The sequence below is a fragment of the Oryx dammah genome, unplaced genomic scaffold, assembly GCF_014754425.2.
Source record: "Oryx dammah isolate SB20612 unplaced genomic scaffold, SCBI_Odam_1.1 HiC_scaffold_26, whole genome shotgun sequence".
Lineage (NCBI taxonomy): Eukaryota > Metazoa > Chordata > Mammalia > Artiodactyla > Bovidae > Oryx > Oryx dammah.
The window spans coordinates 4,696,072-4,713,366 of record NW_024070210.1 but is presented as its reverse complement, the minus strand read 5'-3'; positions in this window follow the sequence as shown (position 1 = coordinate 4,713,366).

Below are 17,295 nucleotides of genomic sequence, written 5' to 3'. Positions count from 1 at the left end.
GCCGTTTTCTCAGGACTGGTCCTTTAGGATCTGGTGCACGGGCGGGCTACAGTCTGTGGAGTTGCAGAGTCAGACATGACTGAGTGACTAAGCGCACATACACATAGGGAAATAGCCAAGAGCTGCCACGTAATAGCAGTTTAATCATTTTTAGAAAAAGAATTTTAAAATTAATTCCATATGGAGTGATTGGTATGCCCAACATTACTCTTTATTTTTTATTTCAGTTCAGTTCAGTCGCTCAGTCATGTCCGACTCTTTGCGACCCCATGAATCGCAGCACGCCAGGCCTCCCTGTCCATCACCAACTCCCGGAGTTCACTCAGACTCACATCCATCGAGTCAGTGATGCCATCCAGCCATCTCATCCTCTGTTGTCCCCTTCTCCTCCTGCCCACAATCCCTCCCAGCATCAGGGTCTTTTCCAGTGAGTCAGCTCTTTGCACCAGGTGGCCAAAGTATTGGAGTTTCAGCTTCAACATCAGCCCTTAATATTTTCAATTTTTAAATCCTTAAGTGAAGCCCTTTGTATTGATGGGCATAAGAGGAAATTTAATTTTATGTTCTTCCTTCATAGTTGATTTATTTGACCCTCAGTATGTCCACCAACCACTGCTCCCCTCCCCCACACTAATTTTAATTCTGACAGCTCTACACACAAGCATTCACATACTCTCTTCACTACCAACTCCACTGTCAATGATTTTCAAATGATTACAAATGGACATTTTTGTTTTGAAAGTCGCTCAATCATGTCTGACTCTTTGCGACCCCATAGACAATACAGCCCAAGGAATTCTCCAGGCCAGAATACTGGCGTTCCCTTCTCTGGTGGCTCAGAGGTTAAAGCGTCTGCCTCCAATAGGGGAGACCCGGGTTCAATCCCTGGGTCAGGAAGATCCCCTGGAGAAGGAAATGGCTACCCACTCCAGTATTCTTGCCTGGAGAATCCGATGGACAGAGGAGCCTGGCAGGCTACAGTCCATGGGGTCGCAAAGAGTCGGACACGGCTGAGCGACTTCACTTCTTCTCCAGGGGATCTTCCCAACCCAGGAATGGCACCCAGGTCTTCTGCATTGCAGGTGGATTCTTTACCAGCTGAGCCACCAGGGCTGTAGGCGATCATAAATTTTCAAAAATGTAAACATTAACACATCAACCCCACTTCAAGTAGGCCTTTGTACTCCTCAAGTCCTTGTACTCTTCTGCCTTCAGCCTGGATTTCTAAGTCTTTATTATAAAAGTACTCACAGCAGAGACATTTTGCAATGGTTCTCAAATTTTGCAGCGCTGCTTCTAACTCCCTGAATCAGAGTTACCTGTGATGCTTATAGAAAAGAAAAAAAGAAAAAAAATATATATGTATATATATACACACATGTATTTTGGTCACACGCCACCACCTGATACAGAATCTCTAAGGAAGCTTGAATTTGCATATGTGATGAGCTCATTTTTTATATGCATAATTGTATTTGTTTGTTTGTTTGTTTTTGGCTGTGCTGGGTCTTTGTTGCTGCACAGGCTTGTGGCAAGTGGCAGCTACTCTCTAATAGCGGTGCTCAGACTTTCCACTGCAGCGGCTTCTCCTGCTGCAGAGCACGGCTTCTAAGGCACATGGGCTTCAGAGTTGTGGCGAGCATAGTAGCTGCGGCTCCCAGCCTCTGGAGCACAGGCTTAACAGTTATGGCGCACGGGCTTAGCTGCTCCACGGCATATGGGATCTTCCCAGACCAGGGAGTGAACCTGTGTCTCTTGCATTGGCAGATGGATTCTTTGCCATGGAGCCACCAGGGAAGCCCCTCTATGTGTGTGTGTGTTTTTTTTTTCTTTTTTAAATTTTTATTTATTATTATTATTATTATTTTTACTTTACAATATTGTATTGGTTTTGCTTTGATTATGCACATTCAATTTGGGAAACCCCGGAGATGGGGGATACCCTTTGTAAACAACAAAACCACCCACGACAAAATAAGAACTCCAGTTCCTTCTGCAAATACCATGAGAAAAGTATCCGAAGCCAGCCAGGGCTCATGTGAGCCTAAATCACAAACATGTGCAATTCTATATTTCTCCTGAGATAACTGAAGGCTGATAACTGAGAGCTTAATTTTGAATTAAAAGTGTTAAATTTCAATTAGGTTTACTTGTGCATTAAAAAATACTATTGCAGTTTTTGAAGTAATAAACAAATTTGCTTAAGCTAATGCTTTATTAATTTGCGGGATTTTCATTATAATCATGTGTATATGTTTTCTATTTTCTCCATTAATGCAAGTAAATAATAATATTAATTAAGCATTTACGATATACAGGAACTGCTATTAGCATTTTACATGCATTATCACACTTGCTTCTTCCAACAGGGCTTTCTCAGTATTCTTCATGGGAAACTGAGATTTGGTAAGACCCATTAAACTGTAGCTAATACGTGGCCAAACTAGGATTCTCACCCAAGTTCTATATGATTTAACATGTCATGTTTTGTGTTTTTATGCATTAAATTATCGTTTCCTCTTCAGATGGTAAGTTTCTAAAAGCAGGAGCTCTGTCTTCTCTAGCTTTATATCCTCTTTACATTATCAATATTAACATCATGAATGCCATGTGGTATTAACTACGACAAGAAGGGAAACATTTACCAACTCCATTCAGAATAAACCTCTCCTCAAATCCTATCTTGTAATCACACAGGATTACACTCAGTGTAGTTTTGCATCTATAGATTTAGTTTATGGGAATGATGACTGCCTGTTTTATCTAATTCCTCCATATAAATAATCATATAATAATAGTAATAGGAAAATGAAGGTTGATACACCCAATTAAGAAGCTAGCAATTATAGTTAAAAGACATGTCGAGATAACTGTTCATAATACAGTAAAACTTAAGTCAATGGATTCAATGTGATTTAATTAATTGTGTGGTTAATGCTCAAAATCCCACAGGCTTTCTTTCATTTAATATCTATGTTAATAATATTTCATCTAGAAGCACTTTGCTTCAGTAAGTAATTGATTAAAGTGACTAAGTGATAGGGAATGTAGAATTAAGAATAAGATGCAAACATGAGTGATTTAAATACACTTTGATTGTACTTGATGTATATTTAGTGAAATTTGCCTAAAAGCAAAGCTTTGCTTTATTGGTTCTGAGTTAGAAAGAAATTCTTAAAGTCACGAGATATAGTTTCAACTGTGGTGACCTAAAGAGGAACCAAATCTGAAAGACGGGGATACATGTACGTGAATAACTGTTTCACTCTGTTGTACAGCAGAAATTAACACAGCATTGTAAATCAACTATACTCCAATAAAAATTAACTTTTTTGAAAAATAGATATAGACTCAAGACCTGAAGCAATCCAAGTAACCATCCAAGATACTCATCAGTGCCAGTGTTAAAGGTAATTATTTGATTGTTTCAAGAAAATAGTCCCTAGATAAAATTTTAAGTACACAATACTTTATTGCTAATTATGGGTACTATGCTTTACATCAGATTTACCCATTGAATAATATACTCTTATTCCTATCTTCTAATAATCACTGTTCCATTCTATTTCTGTAACCTCGGCAACTTCAGATGCCTTATATGAGAAGAATCGTGCAGCACTTGTCTTCCTGTTACTCACTTACTTCGGTTAGCATAATACCTTCCAGGTGAATCCGTGTTGTCACAAATCATAGAGGATTGGATTTTTTCTATAAGAATTTTCTCTATTTTTCATTGGGAAATAATTTCAATTATTTTGGATATTCACCCAGAAAAAGGATTGATGGTTTATGTGGTAATCATGTTTTAAATTTTGAAGGGAACCTCCATTCTGCTTTCTGTAGCTGCAGAATCAATTTACATTTCCACCAACAGTGTGCAAGGGTTCCAATATCTACAATTGATATCTCTTTTTTGCAGTAGTTATCCAGACAGGTTTAAAATTCATTTGATTTGCATTTTCCTGATTGAGGTTGAATATCTTTGTATATATCTGTTGGATTTTGTATGTCTTCTTTGGTGAAATGTCTATTCAAATTCTTTGCCATTGTTTAATTGGGTTATGTGGTGGGGGGGGTTGCTTTTGAGTTACTGCTATATTTTGGAAGTATATATGGCTTGCAAATATTTTCTCCTATCCCATAGATTGCCAATTAACTCTGTTAATGGTTTCTTCCATTGTGTATAGCATTTTAGTTTGATGTAGTCCCACTTGAGTATTTTTGTTTTTATTGCCTGTGCTTTTGTTATGTCATGTTAAAGAAACCATTTGTGAGGAGGGTAGTTATCATGGTAAGTGCTTCTTACCACAGAACGAACAAACAACACATAAAAATCCAAAGTGACAGGGAAAAATTTGGACGTGATAGATATGTTTATTATACCTGGATTGTTGTGATGGTGACGAATGGATACATGTGTCTAAACTCACCAACTTGCATCCATTAGTTGCTTGCAGTTTTTATATACAAATTATACCTTCATAAAGAATCTGGGGAGATTTAAGAAAATAGCCATTAGAAAACAGTCCGTTTTAAAAGTTTTGACATCCTTTTCCCTTCACTCAGATCATAATCTAACCTACCAAGTTCCCATATGAGTCAGTTCATTCAACCTACTCTAGCTGGTTACTATAGGGGAGGAACTCGTTTCCCTTCTTCCCTTCTACGTTTTCGACTGGACAAATAAATTGACTTAGAACAACAGGAAAAAATAAATTTCACACGTATGAGAGTTTATTTAAAAAAAAAAAAGGCGGCTCAAGGAAGTGACCAAAGCAGGTAGCTTTGTCAAGACAAAACGATTTGAGTGAAGGGGTAGAGAATCTGCGAGGAAGTAGCAAGTTTAGTTAATATAGGCTTGTTAGCCCTGAATCCTCCGTCTCTGGTGGTAAGGACACCGTATGCCCTCCTGGTATAGGAGATGTAGTTTACACACAGGAGATTTATTCCCTACATTCAGTGGGACAAAGAAAAGTCAGAGTGCCCTTCTTGTATTGGCTGTTCCTTAAGTAACTTTAATTCAAAAAAAAAATCAATATATCAAAGTGGCATATTTTGGGGTGGTATACTTTGCTTCTCATTATATGTGCAGCAATAAGAGTAAAGTTATATTGCTGATCAGCATTGAATTGCTTAAAAGTATTATCAGGATTTAGCCAATGGCCTAATGCATTTTAATTAACCCATCAGATATCTGGCATTGTCTGGTACAATGCTTGCATTAATGGCCTCCCTCTAATCATACTGTTTATCCTACAGTTTTTACCCTGCAGTCCCCCCTCACTCTGAAGCTGGCTCAACTGTGAGACTTGCTTTGGCCAAGAGGGTATTAGCAGGCTTGACATAGAGACTTGAAAAATCTCTTGCACATTTACACTCCTAGTTCTTGCTTCTCTACAATCACCATCATAACGGGTTTGAACAAACCTAGAAATAAGCCCGAGCTATCCTGCTAGAGGATGAAGGGGCACGTGGAAAACAGACAAATAACTTTGGCGAAAGCCACCGACACGTGTGAGAATGAAGCCAAGATGAGCAAAGCCACCTAACCCACCTTCAGCTGATGGTGGATATCAGTCAAGGTCTCCTGGCCCTGAGGACCATGAAAAATGTTAGTGAGCAGCCAGTTGTTCAAGCTACTTTGTTTGGGGGGTCTTAGCATAATGACTAATTGATATACATAAAATATATGTTGGACTATAAAGACTTGGACTGTGAAGAAAACTGAGCGCTGAAGAACTGATGCTTTTGAACTGTGGTGCTGGAGAAGACTCTTGAGAGTCCCTTGGACTGCAAAGAGATCCAACCAGTCCATCCTAAAGGAGATCAGTCCTGAATCTTCATTGGAAAGACTAATGTTGAAGCTGAAACTCCAATACTTTGGCCACCTGACGCGAAGAACTGACTCATTGGGAAAGACCTTAATACTGAGAGCGATTGAGGGCAGGAGGAAAAGGGGACGACAGGGGATAAGATGGTTGGATGGCATCACCGACTCAATGGATATGGGTTTGGGTGGACTCCGGGAGTTGGTGATGGACAGGGAGGCCTGGAGTACTGTAATCCATGGGGTTGCAAAGAGTCTGACACAACTAAGCAGCTGAACTGATACATAAAACGACATTTTATGAAGGATATTTGAATTATACTAATTGCACAAACCCTCTGTTTTGCTTGTGAATGCAGATGTGTAGGAGGATACCAAAGTACATATAGGTTAATACAAGACTTGAGATTCCCAGTGCACCTAAGGGGTTGAGAAGGGTTGTAAAGATAATATAAATCAGAAGAATTAGAGTATGTAAATTGTTGGGATGAGTATCCTCCTGTAGCAGTCATAGATGTATAAGGGTTGAACTTACAGGTTAAGTCCGAAAAGGATAATTTCATCATCAAATTTGTTCATAATGAAAGAATAACAGCATCAGAATAGCTTTTGTATTAGTTAGCAATACAAAAATGATTTATGTTCATGCTCTATAGATAAATGATTTTGCATAATTGTTTCAACCTTAGTAACAGAAATTATAAAATTTGGCTGTTCTCTTTTTAAAAATTCCTTAGCCTCTGCCCTCTACTGAAAATAGTTGCTGGCATTTTTTCATTCTAGTTTTAAACCAAGCTGAAAATGGATATTTAATTGTGCTTTTGCAGTTTTTTTTAATCTTGTAGCCAAATGCAAATATGGCATCAGATTTGTTATGAAAGACTTTAGCCACACCTGGCAATGTTTTCTTTTGCCTCAGCTACTTCTTGATTACAAATTTATAGAAGACAAGTGCAAAAATCCAGTTGCAAGGCTTGATATAATCAATTATAAGCTGCATGACCTTGAGCAATTAACTTCATTTCCACTTGACTTTGTTCCTCATCAGGAAGATGAGAGAGCAAGACCAATAATCCTTTATCTCAGTGACTCTAAGAAGCACATTGCAGATTTAAGAACATGGGACTTATAGCTAGGCAGATACTGTCCAAACCCTAGCTCAACCATTCACAATATGGTATTGAGATTTTAACTATTGAGCTTCTCATTTCTCACTTGCAAAATGTTGGAGAAGACTCTTGAGAGTCCCTTGGACTACAAGGAGATCAACCCTGAATATTCATTGGAAGAACTGATGCAGGACTCCAATATTCTGGCCACCTGATGCAAAGAGCCAACTCATTGGAAAAGACCGTGATACTGGAAACAACAGAAGGCAGAACAGAATGAAAGAGGATGAGATGGTTGGACGATATCACCAGTTCAATGGACATGAGTTTGAGAAATCTTCAGGAGATGGTGAAGGACAGGGAAACCTGGCGTGCTGCAGTCAGTGGGGTCACAAAGAGTTGGACACGAATGAGTGACTGCACAACAGCAAAAATGAGAATAATAGATATTTAAGAGTTATTGAATTAATTAGATGGACTAAGACACTCTTATCTTCAATGTTGTGAAACTTGAGTCTTCAAAAAGAAGACCCTTGATGAATACCATTTCTCTTCCAGGCCCTGATATTTTGAGAAATAAGACAAGAAGTAGATATGGAGACTAAAATGTACTTTAATGTTGTTGGAAAGGGAGTAGCTTTGAGAGACAGCCAAATGAGTCTCCTAAGTAAACCCAAAAACTGGATGAAGTTTACCCATCAACCATGGGCAGAGCTGAAGGAGAGCACAAGGCAATCACAAATGAGAGTCCAGGTAACATTAGCAGAGGAGGAACAGAAGGAAACTCAAGATTCTGGGAAGAATTGTGCTCCCATACAAAATAAACGGCAGAGATGAGTCAAACATGGACAATTCACAAATAATTTTATAAGTCACTTTCTCTTCCCTAGGTCAAGTCAGGAGGAGGGAAAGAGCAGAGAGGCCTATGATTGCACTGACCAAAATCTCTATCAAGGAGGAGGAAGAAAGCTTAAGCATAGATTAGAAGCAGTGGTGGTTTAGATGCTAAGTTGTGTCCAACTCTTGCAACACCATGGGTTGTAACCCACCAAGCTTCTCTGTCCATGGGATTTCCCAGGCAAGAATACTGGAGTGGGTTTCTTTCTCCAGGGGATCTTCCTGACCCAAGGATTGAACCTAGGTCTCCTGCCTTGCAATGAATTCTTTACTGACTGAACCATAAGGGAAGCCTAGGTTAGAAGTATGTCCAGCCCATAATGAGCAACCCACATTCAGTAGTTATTGTGATTATATTTTTTGAAATGTTACATTATTTTTAGAGCACCAGAATTTTATTTAGATCACTTCCATCTGCAGTTACTTTCATTTACATAGAGAAATGGACAGTTGAGATTTGTTGAATTAACTGTCTGATGAATTGTCTCTTTCCAGACATACTTCTTTCCAGAATACTTGGTAAAGTCCTGTCCAAGTATAAAGTTCACCTAATGTTATTCCTACACTTTCAATTTCAATTGGAAGTCCTGTCCAAGTATAAAGTTCACCTAATGTTATTCCTACACTTTCAATTTCAATTGGAAAGACAATCCTTATGAGACTATCTTTATAGGCATTGTACACTAGTGTATCTCAAAAATCTGTAATGAAAATAGACTCAATGGCAAAGGATTAAAATAGTAATGAAATGTGGTCAAGGAGGTTGGGTGCAAATATATTAAAAATTATCAGAAGTTAATGTGTGCTATTCTTGTATATGAGACCAAGACTGCCTCAGCTTTTAAACTTTATGAGACATATACAAATCCACAGAAACAAATTCTCACATTCAAAAAGACAGTGTTTGGAATTGTCATTAGTCAGAGGAAAAGTAAAATGAATTGGTTGCAGAAGAATTCTGAAATTTTTGCCTATGTTCTGAAAAGAAAAGTCTATTATTTAAAATATTTATACTATAGCTATATTAATATTGTTGGGAAAAAAAATTCTCACGTTGGATCCCTGACTTAATTTTTCCTAGTTTCACCTCCTGTGAAGTGAAGTAACATTATCTCTTCCTACTGCAAGAATGTGTCATGAGGCTGCATTAAGACAGTTAGTAGGGAAATGCTTTCAGTAAGTACCACGAGTACTAACAGATACTTGAAGCTACTTTCAGATGTGTTTTCAACCTTTTTTCTGAATGTTTCCTGTATCCTTCACTGACTTTTCCCCTTTATTACTACTTATAATGATGTGAAGACAACCTTACAAATTCGTACAAAGTGTGATAGGAAAACTGTCCAGTGAATATTGTTGAAGAGTCCATATGATACCAGTTCAGTTCACTTCAGTTGCTCAGTCTTGTCCAACTCTTTGCAACCCCATGACTCGCAGCACGCCAGGCCTCCCTGTCCATCACCAACTCCCGGGGTTCACTCAGATTCACATCCATCAAGTCAGTGATGCTATGCAGCCATCTCATTCTCTGTCGTCCCCTTCTCCTCCTGCCCTCAGTCCCTCCCAGCATCAGGGTCTTTTCCAATGAGTCAACTCTTCGCATGAGATGGCCAAAGTACTGGAGTTTCAGCTTTAGCATCATTCCTTCCAAAGAAATCCCAGGGTTGATCTTCAGAATGGACTGGTTGGATCTCCTTGCAGTCCAAGGGACCCTCAAGAGTCTTCTCCAACACCACAGTTCAAAAGTATCAATTCTTCATCGCTCAGCCTTCTTCACAGTCCAACTCTCACATCCATACATGACCACAGGAAAAACCATAGCCTTGGCTAGATGGACCTTAGTCGGCCAAGTAATGTCTCTGCTCTTCAACATGCTGTCTAGGTTGGTCATAACTTTTCTTCCAAGGAGTAAGTGTCTTTTAATTTCATGGCTGCAATCACCGTCTACAGTGATTTTGGAGCCCCCAAAAATAAAGTCTGACCCTGTTTCCACTGGTTCCCCATCTATTTCCCATGAAGTGATGGGACTGGATGCCACGATCTTTGTTTTCTAAATGTTTTCTGAAGCACCATATGAGAAGCGCGGTTACCTGGTCTCCCTGGCAGGTTTGTGAGGGGTTGATGGAGCTGGGAGGAGAGACCCTGATTCAGTTCCTGATTCAGTGCCCTGAACATTCAGAGCACTCAAATCGCAGATAGGGGTAGAGAGAGAATTAGGCTTACCAATCATTCTCTAGTTTTCTGGTGAGCTTCTTTCTTGTGACATCCTATGAAGAAGGAGGAGAATGCAGTTCCACTGTTCTGTTTTTTGTAATTGTTTGTTACTGGAGCAGAGTTGCTTTACGATGCTGTGTTAGTCTCTGCTGTACTGTGCAATGAGTCAGCCACGGACCTGCGCACGTCCCCTCCCTTTTGGACTTCCTCCCCATTCAGGCCACCTCAGTGCATTCAGGAGAGTCCCCTGTGCTGCCCAGTATCTTCTCATTAGTTGTCTCCTGTATGCATAGTAGCAATACTGTGTATGTGTCAATCACAGTCTTCAGCTTCTCCAGGATTCTTCAATATGCCCAAGTTGATCAATGTGGTATGCCATGTTAGCAGCTCTACTCTTTCCGCAACCAATAAACTTTTCCTCAAATCTTACAAAAGCTGCCATAGGAAGAAAGCGAATATGGTAAGTGAAAAGAAAATTCTGTTATATTAGCAACGATTATTTTAGCAAGGATAGGCCAGGGTTTCCAGTCCCACAGAGCTACAAGAGCCCTAGGCGGAAGAGGGGAGAGGGAAATAAAGGTCTTTTCTTCCCTACTCTATATTAAAGCTACGAAGATGCCTTCTGATAGGAGGACACACTATAATTTTGTTTTAATGTCTTCCGTAGAAGGTTGCCATTTAGTTCAGCTTTTAATGTGGCCTTAAATTGCTATTTTATTACCCTTGTTGACATTCTGGAAGCATGAAATTAGCAAATCACATTAAAGAAGCAAACAAAAAAGAGCAAGAAACCTTAGCCTAGTTCAACAATGCCAGCATAAGCGACATATTGGAATAATGCTCTTACCTTAAAACATTGAACATATATTCATTTGAAGATTTCTTTCTCCATAGCTGATGAATTAGTTTTATGAATAATTGCATATTCCATTACATTGCAAATTCATGCACTCATAGTGACCTTGAAGAATGCTTTGTGCTGTGCAGGAGAAAAAAATATAGTTTGTGATTCTTTTGCTTCCTTCTGAGAAATAAGATTCCTCTTGACCCCACTTGATGAAAATATTGTGTTCTTAAAACACTTGTCAAAAAAAAAAAAAAAACTCATCAATATCTTTGTTGCTCCACCCAGAAGGTACTTCCTTCTGTTATACTACAGCAATGACTATTTTATTTCAAACAGAAGCAATTTCACAGTTACAAAGTGAAAACTATTTCAATCAAGATACCTTTGGTCTATTAGAATTCAAACATGTGGCTTACTTGTGTATTTTTCTTATCAAATTAAAGCAGTAATGTGAAAACATTACTATACTTACCTGTTCAGGTCTTATAAAATAAAAAAAGACACCCTCATATACTCTTTTCAGTATAGTGGGATAAAGGGCAGGCTTTTTATAGCATAGCTTTTTAAAAGTTTTGGTTCTTTGACATCCATTTCCCCTTTCTAACTGTGCCCTAATTTCATTATGAGAAATTAGCCCTTCCTCATTGGAATTAGACTGGTGAGACTGTAATTAGAGTTTCTTCCTCTGCTAGCCAAAGGATGGAAAGGAGACTGAAATTAGGCTAATCTGATGACTTATCATTCAATTTGAATTTTGAGTAAGAAAAAAAAAATCAAAGAGACTATGAAGTCCTGGTGTTGTCTCTCTCTCTTATATTTGCTTTATAATGTTGCACAACAGAATGAATCGGCTATAAGTAAATATATACCCGGGGCTTCCCAGGTGGCACAGTGGTAAAGAACCCATCTGCCAGTGCAGGAGACACAAGAGATGCAAGTTCGATCCCTGGGTTGGGAAGATCCCTGGAGGAAGGCATGGCCACCCACGGAAGTATTCCTGCCTGGAGAATCCCATGGACAGAGGGCCTAGCAGGCTACAGTCCATGGGCTTGTAGAGAATCAGCACACGACTGAAGCAACTGAGCATGCAGGCACACACACACAGACGCCCCCTTCTTCTTGGCCGGCCCTCCCATTTCCTCTCAGCCACCTGAGTCCTTGCAAAGTGCTGAGGTGGGCGCCCTGCGTTACACAGCAGGTCCGCACTCGCTGTCTGTTTGACACATGGTGATGCACGTACGGCAACCCCAGTTCCCCAGTCCTTCCCGCCCTCCCCTCACCTGCCCGGTGCCTGCATGCCTGCTTTCTGTCTGGTCTCTATCCTGCCCTGCAAATAGACTCATCCGTGCCATTCTCCTAGATTCCGTACACATGCATTAACGCATGATATGTGATTTTCCCTTTCCATCTTACTTTATTCTACATGATAGACTCTGGGCCCATCCACAGCTCTACAAACAGCCCACTGCCGACCCTTTTTACGGCTGGTAATATTCCATTGTACGTATGCACCACATCTTTGTCCATTTCTCAGTTGATGGACATTTGGTTGCTTCCATGTCCTGGTAACTGTGAACATTGCTGCAGCAAACATTGGGACACAAGCATCTTTTTTAAAATATAAATTTATTTATTTTAGTTGGAGGTTAATTACTTTACAATATTGTATTGGTTTTGCCATACATCAGCATGAATCCGCCACAGGTATACATGTGTTCCTCATCCTGAACCCCCCTGCCTCCTCCCTCCCCGTACCATCCCTCTGGGTCGTTCCAGTGCACCAGCCCCAAGCATCCAGTATCCTGCACCAAACCTGGACTGGCAATTCGTTTCATATATGATATTATACATGTTTCAGTGCCATTCTCCCAAATCATCCCACCCTCCCTCTCCCACAGAGTCCAAAAGACTGTTCTATACACCTGTGTCTCTTATGCTGTCTCATATACAGGGTTATCGTTACCATCTTTCTAAATTCCATATATATGTGTTAGTTCTTTCTGAGTTGTGGTTTTCTCAGGCATATGCCCAGTAGGGGAAAACAGATATTTCTTCAAAGAAGATATACAGATATGGTTGAGAGGCACATGAAAAGATGCTTAAAATCACTAATTATTAGAGAAATGCAGATCAAAACTACTATGAAGTATTACCTCACATTCGTCAGAATGGCCGTCATCAAAAATATCCAAACAATAAATGCTGGAGAGAGTGTGGAGTAAAGAGAATCCTCTCGCACTGTTGGTAGGCCTGTAAATTGATACAGCTACTATGGCGAACAGGATGGAGGTTCCTTAGAAAGCTAAATATTGTCATTCTCTTGTAACAAGTGACAACAGGGTTTTACAGAACATAAGCATCAGCCTGCCTGGTTTCATCCTGACTCCACCACTAACTGAATGTGTGGCATCGCTTAGCCTAACCACTGTGCATCAGTTCGCTCATCTGTGAATGGGGAGAATAATAACAAGCTCACAGGGTGGTGATAATAACTGAATGAACCAACAGATACAAGCACAGAGTGCTTGATGCATGCTGGATCAGCATTATTTTTGCAGGTTCCAGTACTGTCACTGTGAGTGCCATCTGCTGCGGCTTCCAGATCTGCCTCGGCCTTCCTCCTTCCCAAGTAAGCTCTCCGTCTTCCTGTTGATTTCAAGTCTCTGGCAATCTTCCCATATATTATTTCATGGCTAACTTATTCAGAGTAATTTTCTGGTACTTATAACCAAAGAACCTTTTCTAATACACACATATTGAGATGTTGTAGTTTTCATACGAATCCAGAATAGATTATATGGGGTTTAGTAATTAAAAATTCAAGGGTTTTCTTTTAGTAATAAAGAAATTGGCAGATAAAAAGATTGATATTTGACCTGTAACAGTAGGATGTAATTGAAGTTCAAATGTTATAAGTTGGAAGATGTTCCTTTGGCTAAATTCTCTTAAACTGATTCAATTAATTTTCAACCACAATTAGCAACGTACTGTGTCTCTTCTTAATAAGTAAACAAGTCCATAAGATACATAAGTAGATTACTAGGAACTCTTCTGGGAATAGCAAGGCAATTAAGGTCATAATTAAAGCATTCTTTTATCTGTTGGGTCCTATACTTAAATCAGGAAATTAAGACTTAAATGAGGGCCCAGGGGAGAATCGAGCAAGTTATTAAAATAATGAAGTAATAAAATATATAAGAAAAGACTAGAAGAACTGAAAATTTTCAGAATAGTAAGCTCTATAAATTGTTGCTGTTGTTCAGTTGCTAAGTTGTGTTCAGCTCTTTGTGACCCCATGAACTGCAACACACCAGACTTCCCTATCCTTCACTATCTGCTGGAGTTTGCTCAAACTCATGTCCACTGAGTCGGTATTGCCATCCAACCATCTCACCCTCTGTTGCCCGCTTCTCCTCTTGCCCTGAATCTTTCCCAGCATTAGGGTCCAGACAGTAAGAAGCTCTTACAGACTCTGCATTTTATGGAAGCAGAAACAGAATTAAGGACAGTTTGGAATAAAGTTTTCCCCAACTTTCTTATAGGGATAATATCTGGCATGATTTGTTCCAGAGTGACCCAAGGACCATAGTTGTACTACCTAATTCATCCATGTGGCAGACTGCATCAAAGTCCTCTTGCCTCCACACCAAAGCTTCATTATTCAGGCACCTTTACAAAAAATTGCTGAAAAGGAGTCTCTGGGCCAGTGTCAGAGTCAGACAGACAGGAGACTCTTGAGAGGGCTTCAAGTTCATTAGCCACATCCTAGATTTGATCAGGAAGTAGAGAAGAAAATTTCAGCTAAATTCTCCCTGGTTAGCCCCATGGCAATGCTTTTGCTAAAATAAACAGGGACAGGATTTTGATTCTCATGGACATGTTAAGCAGCAAGTTTGGGTGTGTGAGACATTCTTTAGCTTGTTTTAATTTAGAATGTCTCTAATTTAGAACATTTTTAATTTTAATTGTTTTGTTAAGATACCATTAGTAGCTTCACATTTTATAACAAGATTGGCCATTTTTCCTTTTAAGGAAAACACATCAATTTAACAGAGAGAAAGTAGTTGTATTTCACATTTAATGTTAAGTGGTTCTTATGACTTTGGGAATGGTCTGGGATGTCTGTTTAAGCTGCATCCTTCGGAAACTGGCAATAAAAATAAGGGCTTAATCTATACAAGCTTCTTTAGAGAGTTACTGTGAGTAACTAGAAAACTGAAATGGCCAGTCTTTTAGCCTTATCTCATACAGCACCCCAGGCATCCGGTCCTATTATTTCATGGCAAACAGAAGGGGAAAAAGTGGAAGCAGTGACAGATTTTATTTTCTTGGGCTCCAAAATCACTGCAGACAGTGACTGCAGCCATGAAATTAAAAGACGCTCACCCCTCGGAAGAAAAGCTATGACAAACCTAGACAGCATATTAAAAAACAGAGACATCACCTTGTTGACAAAGGTCCATATTGTAAAAGCTATGTTTTTCTACAGTAGTCAAGTACAGATGTGAGAGTTAGACTATGAAGAAGGCTGAGCACAGAAGAATTGATGATTTTGAACTGTGACATTGGAGAAGAATCTTGAGTCCCTTGGACAGCAAGGAGATTCAACCAGTCCATCCTAAAGGAAATCAACCCTGAATATTCACTAGAAGCATTGACGTTGAAGTTGAAACTCCAATATTTTGGTAACCTGATGCAAAGAGCCAACTCATGGGAAAATATCCTGATTCTAGGAAAGGTGGAAGGCAACGGGAGAAGGGGGTGGCAGAGGATAAGATGGTTAGGGAGCATTATCAATGTAATGGACATTAATTTGAGCAAACTCTGGGGAACGGTGGAAGAGAGAGGAGGCTGGTGTGCTGCAGACCATGAGGTTGCAAACAGTCAGGTAAGACTTAGCAACTGAACAACGACAAATGTAACTATTAAGATAAAGGGTTCAAACATAGCTTTTAGAATTGAACCCTTATTTGTACTAACAAAATACTCAAAATTTATAGTCTAAGATAAAGACAGTTCTTTTTACAAATACTTACATAATGTTTCTATTCACCTTAAAATATTTTAGTCATCACAGAAATCTGTGAGTCAAGTCCTATTATTATCTGCATTTTACAAATAAGGAAAGTGAGTCCCAAAATAGTTCCATAGTTTCTCCAATGGTACACAGATACAATGAGGAGAAACCAAATTTGTAGCCAGAAATTCTGACTACAAACTCTGTTCTCACAAGCACTTCACGCTCTGCCTCACTGCATAGATAGTGTAACTCCCAAATAAGGGAACTTTTAATCCAAAAGATGTAATAAATCTTTGACCTAGGGCACCTGTTTTCTAGACAACTTCTAACATATCTTTTAAATTATAATGTTATGATGCTCTCCAGATGACAAAGGAGATGCTGAAAATACCATGCTGGGTGACTGATGTGAGCAAAGCTGAGGGCTTTTTCCTCCAGGCACTCACAGTACTTCCTGTACTTCTATCTCCTGAAAAATAACAAAGTCAAGATGGTCTGATACTTGCAGATGAGTGTTTGAATTGTCAAGTTGTAAGTCACAAAGGAGGTTCTTTCAGGAAGTCTGTGGTAACTATTAACATTCCAAACCAAAAAAAAAAAATCCAAGTTGTTTCCCAAAACTTGTTTTGGGTGCAAAAACCTGAGATATTTTTTAGATCAAACAAGTATGCATATGTAATGGGTATGGAAAAATCAACCAAGAAAGCAAGAGGAAGGAAGAAGAGTTTAGTGGAATACATCTATTTCTAATTCTAGAGTACTGATAATGACCTTAGGTGAAAATACAGGATTGAATAAATGCCAACTATAGGTATAGTTAGTTGGGGTGAACCACTGAACATTATTAAGATGTCTTTCCAATCACTAACTACTAATACTCCAGAATGGGAAATTATGCCAAGTTCTACTTTGTAGTTATTTTGTACAATTTTGCTGCAAAAGACTAAGAAAGGACAAACCATAGAATCAAAATAGATTTCTGGGAATGTCTCTACCTTAGAAGGATAAGCACTATTCGGCTGATCCTCTGAACACACTTAGACCACACCAGGAACCAGGTACTGTTAGGTAGCATATTCACCCCATCCCCACCCCGCCACCCCAACCAAGCCCAGTGCCCTTCACTCGGAAATTCCTGAGTGGAGCTTACAGCCCAAGCAGAGGAGATTGGAATGTGAATCAAGAATTAAAGTTTTCTTTGCAAATTTTTAAAAATATTATGAAGAAAGGAATGATGTTCTACTTTAAGGGAAGGGTAGTAAATGAAGTTAGAGAAGGCTTTTATCAACAGACAACAGCTTTGTATTCTCAGGGACATTTTTCTAGGTAATTAACAACACAGTTTAATAGCAGGAACACAGACATTAAAATTAAACAGCTA